Here is an 18,881-nt window from a genome sequence, read left to right on the forward strand (position 1 = left end):
AATGCACAGTTATGTCATGGTGCTTTAAGGTCGCTAGTGATGTAAGAAAATCTCTCCATTCTTTCCTTGCAAAATAAAATATTTGTAAAAGACGATATTCGTAGTACCGATCTACCCATATGATTTGGTATGTTTGCGATAATGTTTTTGTTGTTGCTCGGGCTTCAATATTAGCAATGTGTCGGAAAAGTGCCTTTTGCAATGTAACTATTTTATTTATGTTAGTTCGTGTTGTCGTCGCCCATACTAAACTGCAATAATTAAATTGCGAGGTGAACAATGCATGATAAATTTGTAGCTTGGCTTTTGTCGGCATGTAAGCTCTACAGCGAGATAATACACCGGCGACTGCAGAAAACTTGTTTCGAAGGTTATTAAAATGAGCATCCCAACTCAAATGACATGAAAATATTACTCCAAGTATTTTGTGTTCATTAACTAGTTCTATGTGTTTGCCTAAATAAGTGATTGAATGTTCCAACTGCAAAGGTTTGTTTCTGGCTCTGAAAAGAATAGCTTTCGTTTTAGTGGGATTAATTCTGATCACATTTGAATGTGACCAATCAGATAGTTTCATTAGCAATGCATTACACCTGATAATTAGTTCGTTTGCGTCTTTTCCACAGAAGAGTATAGTGCTATCATCCGCATATATAAAGAAATCAACTGTAGGATCTATATTTACTAAGTCATTAATATATAAGTTAAATAATAGAGGGCCCAAAACACTCCCTTGCGGCACTCCATTTTTAAGTGTCAAGAAAGAAGATAGGACGTTGTTAATACATACACACTGAGTTCTATTTCTGAGATTTGATTCCATTAAAGTGAGTGGATGTCCGCGTACTCCATATATTGATAGTTTATATTTAAGAATGTCATGACTGATGGAATCAAATGCCTTGCTAAAATCGACGAAGAGCCCAAGGGCGAATTCTCCGTTGTCTATGCTTTGCACAATACTTTCTTTCAAGGATAAAAGGGCGGCTTCCGTAGATCTACCTTTTCTAAAACCAAACTGTGAGTTTGTTACTACATCATATCTGTCTAGAAACTTTGTTAGGCGTGTAGCAATAATTTTTTCTAGCACTTTGGAAAAAATGGGTAGGACAGATATTGGTCTATAATTAGAAACATTATTTATATCGCCATGTTTGTATAGCACAGATACTTTAGTTCGTTTCATGCCGTCTGGGAAAGTCGCCGATTCTATAGCTAGATTGAATATATGGACAAACGTGCGGATAAATGGCAAGTGATGTAAGACATATTTTATTGGCTTAATTTGCAAATTGTCAATATCCAATGCATTGCTGTTATTAAGATTTTTTATTGTTGTAAACACCTCATGTTCGTCAGTTGGCTCCATAAATATAGTTTCTGAAACACATTTATCTAGTGAATGCATGACTTGGGAGTCATGGGTGTGCGTAACGCTTGCATTCACAAAATGAGTATTGAAATGGTCTGCCAGTGCTTTACCGATCAATTCGCAATTTGCGTAGCTTATCGACTTGGGTGCACTACTTTTAGTTTGACGACCTAAAACGTTATTTATTATTTTCCAAACCGCATCCGGACGTTTCTTGTCGATTTCAAAAAACAGACGTTGATAGCAATCTATTTTTGCCTGCCTTAGTATTTTATTCAGTTTATTTCTTTCGGTTTTTGAATTCCTTAAGTTTAATTTCTGATCTGGAGTGCAAGAACGCATGATAAAGGCGGTTCTTCTTTTTTTATCATTTTGATGTGCTCACTCATAATCCACGGTTTTCGTATCTTTTTTGATTTCCTAACTTGCTTGAAGGGGAAATGCGCAGTATAGGTGCGCACAAATAGTTCAAGAAACTTGTTATACGCTTCGTTAACATTTTTTTCTGTTAACACGGAATCCCAGTTTTGCGTACCTACAGCTAGACTGAATAAATCCAGTGCTTCGTTAGAAATGTGCTGGTAGGTAAGTAATTCAATGTTTTGTTTGATACTGTTATCTAATGCGTACACTATAAAGACTGGGTAGTGATCACTAATATCATTAGAAAGTTTACCCGCGGTGCAGACTGAGGTTTCTATATTTGTAATAAGAAGGTCGAGGGCAGATGAGGTAGATTGAGTAACCCTCGTTGGTGTAGTGATCAGATTGGTAAAGCCAAATGATAGAGTAGATTGTTTAAATCCTGCACATGCTTATTTTTATCTAAAATATTTATGTTGAAGTCGCCTCCACAGACAAAATGAACATTATTAAATGAACAGAACTCCAGTAGCTTACCAAAACAATCAATGAAATTCTCAATACTTCCGCTCGGAGGGCGGTATATTACTGATAAGACCCTTTTCTTGTCCTTGACAGTTAACATCTCGCAGTCAAGACTTATGAATGTGAACCCTGGCATCAGTTCGTAATGGTAATTATTTTTAGTATAAAGGGCAACGCCACCCCCTCTCCTATTCTGACGGTTTAAGTAAAAAGGAGTATATCCATCCAGGCCGACGACATCGTAGCTATTTTGAAACCAAGTTTCAGAAATCATGATGACGTCGAACTGGAAAGAAAATTGTTCAAGTGAAACACCCTGTATATATGCGCCGGTAATTCAAGAACTCGCGCTTCGAAACATAAAGCAACAAGACGTTGCGCGAGCGGAGCGACGATAACAAATCAAACACATCACGCGGCAATGTGCTCTCCGGAGCTTCACCCTTTCGACCTTGTGCGAGCGCTCGTGACATGTGAATTCGGGTCTAGTAATAACGATGTCGTATCCGATATAAAGGTGCATTCATTATATGCCCGATATTCGTATATAAGCATGTATTTCTCAAACACTGTCGGTGAGAGACATTTTATATTTACCTCGTCATATGCGTGTTCATTATACACTCTTAGACAAAAAGGTACACCTTTTGGGGTGTATATCTGCCACACTCTTAGGCAAAATTACACCCTTTTGCCACAACGATACACATAATCTGTCTTGTCCGCATTTCCTTTCTTTAACGCTGCGAGCCCGGTACTTCCCAGTAACGAACGGCATGAGCGTTATCAGCTTGACATAGCATTCCCGACAGGAAAGTAGCGGGCGCGACGTTTTCAAGAAAGGAAACGCAAGCAAGGTAGATGTCGATTATCGTTGTGTGGCAAATATACACCCCAAAGGGTGTAAACCTTTTTATTAGAGAGTAATCGTCACCTGCCTTGCTTGCGTTTCCTTTCTTGAAAACGTCGCGCCCGCTACTTTCCTATCGGGAATCCTATGTCATGCTGATAACGCGCATGCCGTTCTACTGGGAAGTACCGGGCTCGCAGCGTTAAAGAAAGGAAATGCGGACAAGACAGATGACGTTTATCGGTGTGTGGCGAGATACGACTCAAAGGGTGTAAACTTTTCTTACACTCTGAGAAAAGTTTACACCCTTTGGAGTGCTCCTTCTGCCACACAACGATAATCGTCATCTGCCTTGATGCATTTCCTTTCTTTAACGCTGCGAGCCCGGTACTTTCCAGAAACGAACGGCATGCGCGTTATCAGCATGATAGCATTCCCGACAGGAAAGTAGCGGGCGCGACGTTTTCAAGAAAGGAAACGCAAGCAAGGCAGATGTCGATTATCACTGTGTGGCAGAAGGGGCACTCCAAAGCGTGTAAACTTTTCTCAGAGTGTAGAGTGTATGTATATGCGCAGCTGTCGACGCCTGCTCACGAAATGTGCTTTAATAAACACGTTTCAACCACCTGCTCACGACCGTCTCAGAACTCATTCATAGGGCCGCGCTTCCTTGACGAAAAACGAGTCACTACTTGAACGGGCATCCGCCGGTCAGGGTCAAACTACTCTGGCCCGCAATGGAAAACGGGCGCCCGTCGTATAGGCCGGCCCAGCGGCTGGTTTTAATTTGCGCGCCGGGTGAAGGCCGAAAGGGGCGCCCAGAGCAAAGCTGTATGCGACAGCAGCGCTGTTCCTTGAAACTGCGCGGATTTTTTTGTTGGTGTTGTTGTTCAGTGACCTAGCAACGCCCGAGAACTCCGGTCGCATGTCGATGGCTACCGACTTCGTGAAACAAATGTGTGCAGTGTTGCTATCCTAAAGTTTTGAACAACGATCCTCCTGTGAGTTCAGTCGGATTTAATTGCCTCCAGCGCCATCCGTGTGTTGAGCCATACCTCCGCTGTGGTTGAGTGTCTATCGCGTGCAGTTCAGCGCAAGCTTCGTCACGGGTTCACTTCCTAGCCTTGCATTTCAACGGGGCAGCTTGCAAGAAAAACAAAAATACCCTCGTATATAATGACTTGGGTGCTTAATTTTTTAGTACTCCTGGGGGTCAAAATTATTCCGCAGCCTCCCCCCCCCCCCCCCCATCTACGGCGCCCCTAGTTGGAATGATATAAGTTGCTTTGGAACCTTAAACCGCGTAATTTCATTTGTGTATGCAGTCCAATCCGGATAAATTAGCAACCGGCGCCATATGAAACTAGCCAGCTGCGTGTAGAACTGAAACCTAACCGAACGTCGAAAAGAAACGTTACTTTAGCAAGAAAACCAAGAACCGCGACGTTATTTATTTATTTATGTATTTATTAACTTCGCTGAACAAAACCGAAAACAAAGCAAAATAGCGGTTTTCGGCTCAAGTTAACTATACTTTCATATGAGGTCTCCATCTGCATTACCTGCACTTGTGGCTAAGCCGTGGTATTACTTTTGTAAATGCACGCGTAGACCTGCTTTCATTCTATTATTCCTCGTTAAGTGGTCGTTTCTGATACTACTGGTATGCAAATAGAAGCATGTACGACACAAAAGTAGAGTAGAATCGTGCCTCCCATTGGGGGGGGGGGGGGGGGGGGGGGGGGCGTAAAACGACAATATGGCAGAAAATAAATGCACACCTTCATTTCTTTCTTTTTCTTTTTTTGCGTGAGCCGTTTTAAGCATTCCGATAGACGGGTCAGTGTAGCCACGTTTCATGACCGTCACAGTGTACTGTGCCCAATGAAGCGTACTACAGTAGACTCCCTTTAAGACGAACTCGAAGGGACCATGCAAATTTGTTCGTCTTAACAGAAGTTTGTCATATCAGAAGAATAATTGGCAACATGACCAGGTGCATCCAAATATTTTACTTCAAAACGATAAATGAAACAGACTTAAAACGGGGGAAAAAAATGACATAAGAAGCATTTATTTAGCTGAACTTAAAGGGCCCCTCACCAGGCCTGGCCATTTTGAGCTGACAAGCGCCAAGCATACAATGCGTGATAACGATCACGTCTGCAAAGTATTGCATCGCTACACGCCGTGGAAAGATCTGGAATTTCAAACCGAACGCCGTTTGCCCTTCTCCTGGCGGCCGCCGCGCCTCAAGCCGTAGGATCACGTGCTAGTGCGCCTACGTACACGTGTTTGTGCTGTAACGTGTGACACGGGTAACACGGGACTTCGAGAATTATTCAAGGCACCATCTGTTATTTGTGCACTATGTTGCTTGAACAGAGGAATTAAAGATGAGAAAAATAATAAAACACACAAACGGGGGGAATGTCTGCGTGTTCTTGCTGTACTTCGCACCGCAGCGACAGAAATACACTTCCGTTTCGTCTGCTTGTTCCCACGTCGTGCAGTCGCGCTCGTAGGCACCGAAACTGTGCCATTTTCTACCGTACGTGTTCCAGCGCAGGATCATGCTGTGTGATCCGATTGTGTCTGCCGCAGTATCCGTGTAGCACTGACTTTTACCGCTAGTCAGGTGTCCTCGTGCACAGCGCTCAAAATCGTGCGCGGCGCCAAACGAGGCAATTACAACAGCTCGCGCACGACGCCGTCAGCGGAGTGCGCCGCGCCGCGAAAAAACGACAAGAAAAAAAAAAACTGAAGCCGGGGCCCGTGACGTACGCGCCACGCGATCCTAGAGGTCCGATATGGGAGAAGGCAGGGAAGGAACTTCGCTTGCGGAGGTTAGACGGGGCAAGCGGAGAGATCGTCTATGTTTGCGGTGAAGCTCGCCTCCTGAAATCATGAGTTCGCGACACTGAAATATTTCTGTCGGCTATTAATGGGCCGATTGCAATTTCTTTTGCAGCAGAACGCTCCCTAGAGGACAAGTAAGAACTTCCAGCGTATAACTAAAATTTGCTATGGGGCCTGGTGAGTGGCCCTTTTACAGAAAACTGTTTCAGGGTGTCTACCAATTTTACATTTCCAAACTCCCCAAGTTTTCCAGGTTTTCCCTGAGTGCCTTTGCAAAATTCCCTAAGTGACGCAGAACTATGTTTTATGTCAAGACGGGCTGAAACCACGTCACCTCATGCTGTCACTCTCTAGTAAGCATATGGAAAAAAAAATAAAAAAAAACTACTTAATCCAGTTTGAATACTAAGGAGTAGTATTTATGTTATTCAAAAAGAGAATAGAAAGGAGGGGTTAGTAAAATGCACAGCAAATAAAATGTCTTCCGGAAAATTGCAAATCGAGTCGGACATCCTCAAATACGAATAAGAAGGAGATGCATACAGAAGCAAATATTTTCGAATATGAGCTATTTCTATCAACTGATAGCAAGCTCAGTGGTGTGAGGCCCGAGCTTTGTCACAATTAAGATTCTCTCTCAAGAGCTCGTAAGTCAACCTCAGCTGTACTGACATACTCTAAGCCCGCGCACGACGCCTCAGTGTTGTGTTTCACTGCTTTAAAGAGTTTATTTTGGTGTGGATGATGGACACCTGCGTCCCAGCATCAGCCAACACTTTCTTTTGTGAGCTCAAGCTCCTTCAAAAGGGCGGCGGCACGCTTCCTTTCCCGTTCATTCCTCAATGCATATGTTTTCTTTCTGTTTTTGTCCTCCTTCCGCCACTCGTTCGCTCCATGGACCATTTGAAGAATCTTCTTGGTCAGTTGCACAGTCCACGTCCGATTTTTCGTACTCCCTATGGGCCGCGGAAACGTCCGAAAAATCGGCCAGTTGGAAAAAATAAATGCATGTCATTTACTGCCCGCAAGGGGTGAAACCGCCACAGGCACATTCGAAAACGCTCTGAAGGCCTGTAGGTACACGTATTAGGCATATCGGTGCTCATACTGTAACAGGAGATCCCGGATGCACGCGTGTATAATTAAGGAATACGTATTGTGAACCGTGACAATTGCCCTTTCCGACGCTTGTAAAGCTTCACCGCAATACGGTTTCGTACGCTTCACCGCGTAACATTTCTGTACTGAGGCGAAGCTGACTATCAGGAACCGGTGTTATCCAACGCACCATGCTTTCCGAGCTTCGAAGCCAATTGCGAGGACCACAGAGGCGCAGTCGGTGCCATTGCTGACAGCAGCGCATTCTTTCAATGAAAAGCACGGCACCCAACGGCAAGAAGCTTAATAGCTAACGTCGAAGCAGCTGGGTCTAGCGTTGCCGCAGTGGTGGCTACGGCTACCAGCGGAACTGCGTGCGAGAGCGCCGGTTCGAGGCAGCGAGGTAATCAAAATGCAGCGGTGGTGGCTTTGACTAATGCCGTTTCGGACCTTCGGTCACGGCAAAAAGTCCAGAAAATCGGACGGCGAAGGGTTCTTGCGTCCGAAATTTCAGATGTACCGATACATTGACTATATGGGGTACGTGGTGGTGCCACGAAGCCGTCCAAATTATCGGGCATCCGGAAAGTCGGTCGTTGACTGTACACTGGAAACTCCTCCAGCCGACGACAGGGCGTCAAAGACGATTCATTACGGTTCCTGTCTATTACTCGAGCCAGCATTACCGCGACTTTGGACCCTTTCAACAAAATTTCAACAACAACAGAATTCCCGGTTTTCCGTTTTCCCGGTGGGTAGACACCCTGTGTTTTCAAGTGGCACTCTTGCTTGGTTTTATCCAATCCGTGATGGATGTTTGGCGCTTCTATACAAATCGGCGAGCAGCCACAAACGATGTCATCTCACCTAATGACCTTAAAAATCCTAGCTTATATGCCTTCGTGCTGCTGGAAAAAAGTTCACTTAGGAATTAAAGCAGGCATCTGCCGCCTATATATAGATAGCAAAGCAACAAAACCTATAGCAAAGTCTAAGTGATGTTGAGCTAAGTGGGAAAGCAGAAAAGAGGCAAAGCGTTGCGGAAGAGGAAGGTAGGCAGAGGCACGCTGGGTTGACCTCCTCTGGCAGTTGCTACAGGTTTCGTTTGCGGCACTGACTTACCTGGTTCCTCTCGTGATAACATCGTCCTCGCGCGCCGTACGCCGTGTACGCGAGTGGAAGCGTGCGACGATGAGCCGACAACATGGCGGCTCAATCTCGTGGGCGCAAGGGAAGAAAGGACGGGAGCGTGCCGTCTTCCGTCGCGCACATGGCACCTGGGAGGGGGATGTACGCGTCGCCGCTCAGCTTGCGTTGAAGCGATAGACAGAGCGAAGGTCACTTCACTCGCTACTGCTGCGGCGATTCCTCATGCCAGCGTTTTGACAGCGACCGTCCGCGGCCATCGAGTGTGATGCGTTCATGTTTGCCTGTGCGCGCTGACACCATGCTTGCTAATTTAGTTAGTAAGCGAATGTTTTCAAGGGGGCGTTCTACTCCGGCGGTTGCTGCGCAAGGCGCGGTCGCGCGAGCCCGCTCTTGAATGCGATCTGCAATGCGGACAGTCTAGGCTCACCGATGACTGATAGCTTCGTATGTGCTATAGCACCCATACGCTGGCGCGTCACCCGCGTTCACAAAGGGAAATATAACTCCGTTTTTGTTTCCTCCTCTTGTTTTCGCTTCTGTCCACGGGCGATGTACGCCGCAGGCCTCCAGTAGGGTGCCTGGATGCGCGTGCCCCCAGGCGCGCCGCATCGAGGCACCCTAGCCTACAGGATCGGTAGCGGTTGTAGTCACTTCGAATGTTCGTATTAACCGAACACGTTTGAGGCTGTTCGTCTTAAGCGGATTTTTTTGCATCGAGTCTATGGAAACCAAACGTTCCCATGTTCGTTATATGCGAGAATCCGGCTTAACCAAGTTGACCTTAACGAGAGTTCACTGTATATTGGATGCGAAATATGTGATACGCACGCATTGAGGTGCATGCTGATAATCCCTCTGGGGTTTCCGAAAGTGTAACAAAGAGAAGATTTGCGTTATCCTACGGGTAATCTCGTCGCACTCAGTTCATTCCGAGAGAAAAAGGTGGGGTTACATTTAAGAAGTCTAACTCAGTTTACACATACGAAGTAATATTTCAAAACTATACTTTTGTTAGTTTCGCGGTAATGTGGTGCACTGCCTGGAGACAAAACGAAGGCCAAAGTTCCATTCTCTTAATTCGGCACCAAAACGCCAGCGCTGGTGTGATGTCACGCATTTCAATTTGAACCGTTGTGGCTCAGTAACAGCTCTTCAAACTAGCCAAGTTTTGCCTCTGTCTATTTCTCGAATACAATGCAGTCCGTCTTTCAGTGATAAAAAATATACCTAGGCTCAAGTAGATGGCCCAAGATGGCCGTCAAAAACCATGATGTCACAGAGCACTCTTTTTTTTTTTTGTCACAGAGCGCTCTCTCTTTCTTCCACATCCGAAGCCGCTGTGCGCTTGATGCGCGTTTCGAACGGGTCGTTTAAATGGCACTGCAATTGAATATTTGTAGTGCTCTCGAGAGATTGAGGCTTCGTACCGTAATTATGAAGTCGACAGCAACCTAAATATAAAAAAAGGCACTACATAAAGTTTTTGGGCCAGTACTCCTTCGTACTCCACATCGTCGAACCGGCACCGATAACCGCGGCTAGCCAACTTTGCCGCAGTGAAGCTGCAGTGTCTCCACCGCCACCTTTCTCAAACAACATAAAATGGCGCAGCGGTGCAAAACACACGCGGTGGTGGCGTCAGAGTATCAGGAGAGCTGCTGTAGCAGCGAACTGTTAGTGCTACTATCTATACGCACGCCTCACATATTCACTATGCTGTCGATTGCCAAGATGTGTCTGCCGCGACGACTTTGGCTAAACGCGCAGCACTGGGAAAGAGCAATGCGCCTAGAAAACCTTTTACGACAACCTACATCTAGGCTCCCATAAGGTAACTGTAGCACCGATAGGCATGATTAAAGGGGCTTTGACCTACCACTCGGGCTCGGTGGTAGGTCAGGGCCCCGGGTATATACGCTGCGGTGAACATCTCAACGAACTTTTGCTGCCGTACGCGCGTGGAGCTTGCAAGCGGATCGCGAAGTCACCTTTCTCTCAAGCGCTCTCTTTGCAACAGAAGGCCCTGTCCTCACTCTCTTCGAGACGCAATATTTCGTCATTTCCTTAGACGGCTGCCATTGGCTGACAGCTGACATCAAGCTACGGTCGGCCACATGGTGTAAGTACCGCGGTCGCCGCGGGGTGCCGCCACAAGCCCAAGGCTATTCGCACTGCTGCTCACTGAGGACAACCGCGTTTGGATTACGTTTAGCGCATCGTAGGCACCAAAGGCAGAAGTTGTGGCGTCTACGTTAACATTCAAAATGAAATTTGAACTGCGCTCCACAATGATAATTGGAAGGCCGAGCGTTGTGGGCACACCCCATTGCGCCGTAGCATTCGCAGTGCAAGGCACTGAAGAAGGAACGGGAGCACAGCGGAGGCCATGTTTGATTGCCAATAACTATGCTTCTGCTGAACGCATTGATAAACTTTTCGCGGCAAAGTATTTCTGAAATAGCCTATTTTCACTCCAAATGCCTTTCTCCACTTTGATAAAAAGTGGTTCAGGGGCCCTTTAAGGTATTATTAGCCGATTTACAATATTTTTCATTCAGAACACCTGCGACTTTGTTACGCTCTTCAGTTTTCTTTTGCTCATGTCCCGTGTTTATCGCATGCCTTGTTTGCCAATGTTCGAGGGTCCAACCATGTCAAAGCTCGTAATCACTTTCTTTTACTTTTATTTAGTGTACCTGATACTGAAATAAACTTCACTAAGTGATTGCCACCTCTGCACGGATTTAAAACAACGAACAAAAATGGATAAATCTGAACTTAACGTTACAGCGCAAACACCTAAGACGATCCACAAAAAGAAAGATACGTGTAGTGTCTTTCTCTTTGTGGATCGTCTTCTGCAAAGTTAAGTTCAGAATTATGTACCAACTAGGCCCAAATGAAGTGTTATTGAAAAACAGATAAATAATTCGAAGCTTCAGCTACTGGGTGCCCTTTCCCGCTGTTCGCTGGCACTTATAGTTGCAAGGTCACTGTGCATACTGTCCTTTGCCGCTTTTACATTTCATTGTGATAATTAAATTTTTCATACGAAATAAGTTTATGCTTCTTTTCTCATTTCTGATAATATATATATATATATATATATATATATATATATATATGTTTCATTATGAGTACAAGTATACTGACCACCGTCTTCAACTTCCTACTATCGAAGGAGGTACGAAAAAACGCCCGACCCAATATGCGCTTCATTATATGATTACTTTGCCATAAAGGTCGTGTCCCTTAGAGGCTTTAATAGAGAAAACTAAGCATGCTGAAGCCAATCGAACTTTTCTCTTGCCATGCTGGGATGCTACTTTTTTTTCCTGCAAACATTGGATCACATATGCAGTCGTTGACTGCACATATCTGATATTGTCGAGAGCGAGAGTGTGCACAGTTGGTATTTCAGCGGCAGCGATGCATGAAAGTTCGATGGCGCTAACACCTCTCGGGTCCCCAACACTTCCTCTAAAGCCGAATTCTCGTCACTGACCTCAGAGTCACCGACTATAGGCTTTCACGTTGACATCACAAAGTCGCAACGATCGTGAAAGCGCTTTGGCTTGACTTTGCTGTAGAATACCAAAATGTGGCCAGGGATGTGAACATTATTTTGTTAAAGAGATAAATTCGTTGTACAATTTTTCATTATAGTGTTGCTCACAATATAGGCGCAAGATGGAAAGCTCAGGGTCAGGGCATGCTATCTGCTTCATTATCACCAGGTCATTTTGTACTATGAAGGCATTCATTGTAATGGCATTTGACTGATTTCGAAAGCACACCAGGCAACATGCTCACACAGCATATATTTGATGTGCTATGCAGCAGTCGTTCCTAGTGTGGTTTTCAGCACAGCAGCCGTTCTCAGCGTTTCTCTCGTACAGACTGCTCTATAATCTCTTAGTTGTTAGTTAATGGACTGTCGTCATGCCACTGGTGCCACATACCGTTGGATGAGTGTGTAAAGAGCTGCAGGAGTTCTTGCACAAAGTTGGGGACAGCTGGGGGCGCAGCTTCTGTCCTATCACGTTGAATGAGCCAGATCCGAATAAATAATTGAGAAAGTCTGAGGAATTTTACAGCGTAAGCTGTTATGGGCTCAGTCCAATAGCCGTTTTGTTGGTGATGTTGTCCGTCGCAGCTATGGCCAAGAATGAGAAAAATACAACCAGTTCCCACCAGAATCGATCCCGGATCCACCCGGATCTACTCTACACCAACACTTGTTAGCGGCTGTGGAAACTTGCTCTATACCGGTGTCCTAGCACACGAGGAGTCACGTGATGCGAAATGCACGGCGCATAGCGTCGATACATGCACACTTTGCATTGTAGTTACATAAGATAGCACCAGCTAGCATACCATATAGCAGTTGCATCGTATCGTGCCCCATGTCAAGGTATGTGACATGTGCACCGCGTAGTCTTGATACTTGTGTTTACTCTTTGGTACACGCTATGGTGTCTCCTCGATCGCAAGGTACGAACTGTTGCTGGAAAATCAAATCGTGGAGCTACGCATGCGGCTGCAGCTAGGCAACGTTTGGCTCAGCAGACCACTGTGCAGAGAGAAGCACATGCCGCAGCTCGCCGTTGATGCTAGGCAGACAGTTCATTTTGTTCTCATGAAAACAACCGTGTACAGTGTGTGCAAGACCTCGGTATGTTATTTGTGTCCAATACACAATGCAGCTCTTCGCACACTGGGTCTTGTTTCGACTTTGTATTTACAAACAACAAAGTACCCATAGTGCCCTGCTGCCTGTCCTTTGCAACCTATACTTTTCGGATCATAAAGCACACTATGCACATAAAGCACACTCAATAAATGTGCATAAATTACGAAGTTACTTTGCGTATACTCACTAGTTGCAGTTACCATCTTCAAGCAGTTTATGATGGTCTCCTATGGAGCCACTCCTCCAGCTTACGCTGTTACTGTGCTGCGTGTGCCACGCAGGCTTGTGACTGTTTTTTTTTTAGCAGCAGTGCTGTGAGCGACTATACGAAGTGCATTTTTGAGCTGTGTCAAATTTTAAGAAATTGCCTCTGGGAGATATCACAAATCTAACCCTTGAACTAAATTAATGAGGCGGACATTACTTCTACAAGAAATCAAAATGCATAATCTACAAATTAACAAAATTCACTAACTTTCTAATTAATTACTTTATGGCACATGTTGCATTTCGTGAATTGTAACCGCTTAGTTCGCAAGGTGTACCAACTTTGAATGAACTCTCAGGGTGACGCCAGTTTCGACATAATTTTCAAAGTGTGCGACAAAATACAGTGGTGTTCCAGTTACTTTTACGCTTCAATGCATAGAACAGTGTTTTCTTAAAGGGACACTAAAGTGAAAAATGATTTCTTCTGCATTAGTAAATTACCATTCTACAACCCCCAAAACACCACTCTTACAACGATAAGAGATTTGGTAAGCCAGAAAAAGTGCAAGAACGAAATACTGGTGGCGACGCCTACTTAAGTTCCCGCACCTGGGGGCTGTGACGTCTTGGATTTTGATGGCTTCTAGAGCCTACTAATTATATACAGCAGTACAGATTGACTACATTGTGTTCTAAAGGAACCAAATATTAAACATGGCAAGTTTCGGGAACCTTTATTCAGCCAACACGGCCCAAATACGAAAACATACTTTGGAATCCCTGACGTCACACCGACGTACCGGCACTGGGGTTTCGGCGCAAAATTCAACTACTGATACTTGGACCTTCATTTTCTCATTTAATAATCAAACTATCTTTTTAAATTACTGCTTGAAGGGTTCTCAAACAATGCTTCATTAGTCTAAATTGATTTATTGTTTCGCTTTAGCGTCCCTTTAAAGATGTCGATGGAACAACAGCGCGTATTTTAACGAAAGTTTGACGGTGCATGCCTCAAAACCAGTGCCATCCTTAGAATTCATTCCAAGTCAATATGTCATTCAAAAGCACCAGCGAAGTTCATAAATTGCAATAAGCGCTGTAAATTAATGAGTAAAAAGCTGAATTAGTAAAATATTGTTATTTAGTCAATTATGCATCTGATTGCTCAAGGAAGTAAGGTCTGCCTCACCGAGTAATCTAGTTCAGTAAATAGAATGGTGCTATCTGCCACAGGCGATTCTGAAAAATTTGGTGCAGCTAAAAAAAAAAGAAAGACATAATATTAGAAGCGCTCGAAAATATTATATGCATTTTCACGGTGTACTGAAATAACTAGATCATTCACTGATATGAGCGGCACGCAGGGGGAAAGTGCAGGCACATATTGAAGTGCATGGCTAAATGAGAACATTGAATTCTCCCAAATATAGGAAGAATAAAGCTGATTCTGAAATGATAATGACTAAAGTGCTGATTTCTGCCTGTTTAGAAGTGTTATACGAAATGCTCACGAATTTTCTCTGCTGCCCTGAGAGAACCAAAGGTGTGAGAATATTTTTTAATTGTGTAGAGAAACTATGAAATGTGTAGGGTTGGTTATGCGCTTCAAAGGTAACTACTAAATAATGAAGGAAAAATGAGCCATCCACCCAATTGTAGCATTTGCTACAAAGGAAACCCACATAGGTTCCTCGAAAGAAAAGCCTCTCAGTTGAAAAAAAATTCGTCTTGGTCCAGGACTCAAACCCGCGACCACCACCTCTCCGGGGCAGCCGCTCTACCATCTGAGCCACGAACGGCTTTGTGATCTGAGCTAACCAGGTGGCTCAGATCACATTTTGTAACCGCGCAGTCTCTCTTTCATTTCTCGCCATCAGATACCAGGATGAGGTTGAATTTGTCAACTTGAAGCAAAGGCAAGGGTTTGATGTTAAATGAAGAAATATATGATAGCGAGTTCATTCTACTTGGGTATAGCGCATTCAGAAAAGACAGAGGTAGCAGGGGTGGAGGTGTAGTCATCCTTTTCAAGGATAACATTAAGCTCTTAAAAATGCCTGATTTATTAGATGTTGAATGCATTTTTTGCAAGGCCTACCATGAAAATATTCTATATGTCATAGCTGCTCTGTACAGACCTCCTAATTCTGGTGTTGAAGTTTCGGATTCTTTGAAGCTATACATGAACGAGCATGTGAAACCCGCTGACCGAATTATTCTCTCGGGAGATTTTAAGTTGCCAAGCATTGATTGGGAAACGATGTCGGTCAAAAGTGATAATGACAGCTTAGGGGAGGCCATGCTGGACATTGCCTTTTCTTTTAATTTATTACAGTTAGTGGATACCTATATTAGAATACAGGGTAATTCTTAAACAATCCTGGACCTCTTTTTTGTAAGTGGGACCATAAGTAGTCAAACTAAGTGCAATGTATTTCCCGGTATATTGGATCACGAGGCTGTGTTACTGACAATAAATAATATGAATTGGAAAGACAACTGTAGCGCTGTCCGATTCTGCAATTTCTCCCGAGCTGATGATGTCTCGATTATAGATATGCTTTCGTTTTACTTAGATTCATTTTCAGAGAATATTGTAGACGTGCAGGAACTATGGGAATGCTTTAAGAGTATTGTTAATGACTGCATTGAAAAATATGTACCAACTATTGTTAAGAAAAGAAAAAAGAATCCCTGGATTTCTCGGGAGACGCTGAGATTGAAAAGGCAGCTCAAAAGATAAAAAAATAAAATGAAAAAATCAAGCAGTGCTTCACCAGATCAATGGCAGAAATTTCTCTCTTTCATCTAATCTTCGGATCGAACTATCTACTGAAAAACAACGTTACTATGAAGAATCATTGCCTAAATTCATCACAGCGTCTCCAGATAGGTTTTGGCGGGAGGCGTCACCGAAGCATTACCAATGCGATGTACTTGAAGTTGATGGTATTCATTTGAATGATGAAGAAAAAATTGCTAACTTATTTAATGAGCACTTCCACTCCGTTTTTACTTGTGATGATGGTGTCTTACCTGTGTTTGAGAATTTCTTGCCCCCTATTTCTGATGTATCAATAAGCGAACAGGGTATATTCCACATGCTTTTAAAACTTGATGAAAAGAAAAGTTCAGGCCCAGAAGATATACCCAACACTTTCCTAAAAAGGTATGCCGAGTAGGTTTCGAAATACTTGTACATTGTGTTTTTACGTTCCTTAGAAGAAGGTCAACTCCCGGATGACTGGAGAACAGCCCGAGTAATACCACTTCATAAACACGGCACCAAACAGTCTATAAAGTATAACCATCCGGTCTCTTTAACCTCTAATACTTGCAAATTATTAGAGCACATAATAAATAAACATATCATGGATTTCTTAGATACACATAACATCTTAACGAAATGCCAGCATGGATTTCAGAAAGGGTACTCAACTTGTACACAGCTAGTTGCTACCATCCATGATTTTGCTGTATCTGTAAATAACGTAAAACAAATTGATGCAATTTTTATGGACTTTTCGAAAGCTTTCGACAAAGTATCACAGAGTAAATTGTTACTTAAATTACATAGTCTGCTTAGAAACTCTCAACTTGTCAATTGGATTTCAGTGTATTTGAACAATCGCCACCAGTTTGTTGCATTCAAAGGCCATCAATATAACCAATTACCAGTGAAATCAGGTGTCCCGCAAGGCTCGGTCCTAGGGCCATTCCTTTTTCTTATGTATACAAATGACATGGTACAAGACATCTCTGTCAAAATAAAATTGTACGCGGACGACTGTGTTCTATATACGGAGTTTAATGGTCAATCGGATCAGGCATTGTTAAAGAATGATTTTCAGCGTGTTGCTTCTTGGTGTAAGCGGTGGCAGATGTGTATAAACTTCGACAAGACTGTTTTCATGTGGATCACTTGAAAGAAGAGGCCCTTATCATTTCCGTATAATTGTAACAATGTGCTTTTGTCTGAAGTGTCTGAATACAAATATCTTGGGCTATGGATTTCAAATAATCTTAGGTGGAATAAACATATTCACTACGTTACAGCGAATGCTTATAGAAAGTTATTCTTTTTAAGAAGAACGTTAACTCTGGCTACACCCCTGCTGTAAGATTAGCATACAAATCCATTGTCCTCCCAGTCTTGGACTATGCTGCTATAATATAGGACCCCTATACAAAAGGTCATATTCTGAAACTAGAGAATGTCCAAAAAAAAAGCCGTACAGTTCATTTACAACAATTTTCGACACAGCTCAGAGACTGAACTACAAGCTCGCGCTAACCAAACCCCGTTATCCGATAGAAACTGCTCATCACGACTAAAATTTTGATATCAATTAGTTAAGGGGCATTATAAAGTCGACATTAGCGAATGGACTACATTTTCTTCCAGTTATTCAACACGCCAAAGACATGAACTAACAATAACACCCTTTCGTTCTCATAATGACTCTTTCAGGTATTCATTTTTTCCACGAACAGTCAGAGACTGGAATAACTTCAGCAACTGTATCGTTCAAGCAGACTCTGTCAGCTTTCGCATCCCTTCTTGATGGCTGAAACATAATTGGGTATATTATAGTGACTGTCTATATGATATATGCGTTGATTGTTCCCGTTTCATTTGCACATTTGATAAATGCTTTGATTAAATTATTTTTGGTGTTCTTTCTTGACTGTGACCTAGGCATGTACATATATTTTGTTTGCCATTATGTTGTATTTTTTCTCGTGTATTGTATCCCACACTGCTAAAATCCCGGTGGGAATTGCAGTATCAATAAATAAAATAAATAAAATAAACATAATTAGTTCTCCAGAAACCCGCAAGGTGGAGAGCAGTAACTAATTAAGGGAAAATGAGGGCATCCACTTAATCGTAGCAATTGCTACAAAGAAAACCCACATGGGTTCCTCGAAAGAAAAGCCTCTCAGTTGAAGAAAAATTCTTCCTGGTCTGGGACTCGAACCTGAGACCACCGCCTTTCCGGGGAAGCCACTCTATCATGTGAACTAACCAGGCGGTTAGCAGATAGCAGGGCGAAGTTGAATTTGTCAACAACTCGAAGCAAAGGCAAGGGTTTGACCTAATAGTTCTGTGGAAACCCGCAAGGTGGAGTGAAGTAACTAATTAAGGGAAAATGAGCCATCCACCCAATTGTAGCAGTTGCGACAAAGGAAACACACAGGGGTTTCTCAAAAGAAAAGCCTCTCAGTTGAAGAAAAATTTGTCCTGGTTTGGTACTTGAATGCAGGACCACCGCCTTTCTGGGGCAGCCGCTCTACCATCTGAGTCCCGAGTTCGTGTACCGGACCAGGACAAATTTTTCTTCAACTGAGAAATTTTTCTTTCAAGGAACCCATGTGGGGTTCCTTTGCAGCAATTGCTACGATTGGGTCGATGCCTCATATTCCCTTAATTAGTTACTTCCCTCCACTCTGCGGGTTTCCGCAGAGCTATTACATCATAACTACTAAATGTTCATTTTCTCCCTATTTTCGCGCATTATATACTAAACATGTAAGCTGGTTTTCCCAATCCCTAAGGTGAACTCAATGAGGCACATTGTTTATATTTCGCTTAAATAAAAAAACAATTATGGAATTTTAGGCACCAGAACCACAATCTGATTATGAGGTGCACTGTAATGGGGCCCTCCGGATTAAGCTTGATCCCCTGGGGATCTTCAAGGTGCGCCTAAATCTCAATACACAAGCCTTTTTACATCTTGCCACCATCAAAATGC

General features: G+C 43.4%; 1 long non-coding RNA gene across 1 annotated transcript in view; it reads left to right on the top strand.

Annotated features, from left to right (window-relative positions):
- LOC140218781 (uncharacterized) overlaps nucleotides 1-18,881 on the top strand; it is a 33,123-nt gene that overhangs the window by 13,418 nt on the left and 824 nt on the right. The gene's annotated exons all lie outside the window — the stretch shown is intronic.

The sequence above is a fragment of the Dermacentor andersoni genome, chromosome 6 (genome assembly GCF_023375885.2).
Source record: "Dermacentor andersoni chromosome 6, qqDerAnde1_hic_scaffold, whole genome shotgun sequence".
NCBI lineage: Eukaryota > Metazoa > Arthropoda > Arachnida > Ixodida > Ixodidae > Dermacentor > Dermacentor andersoni.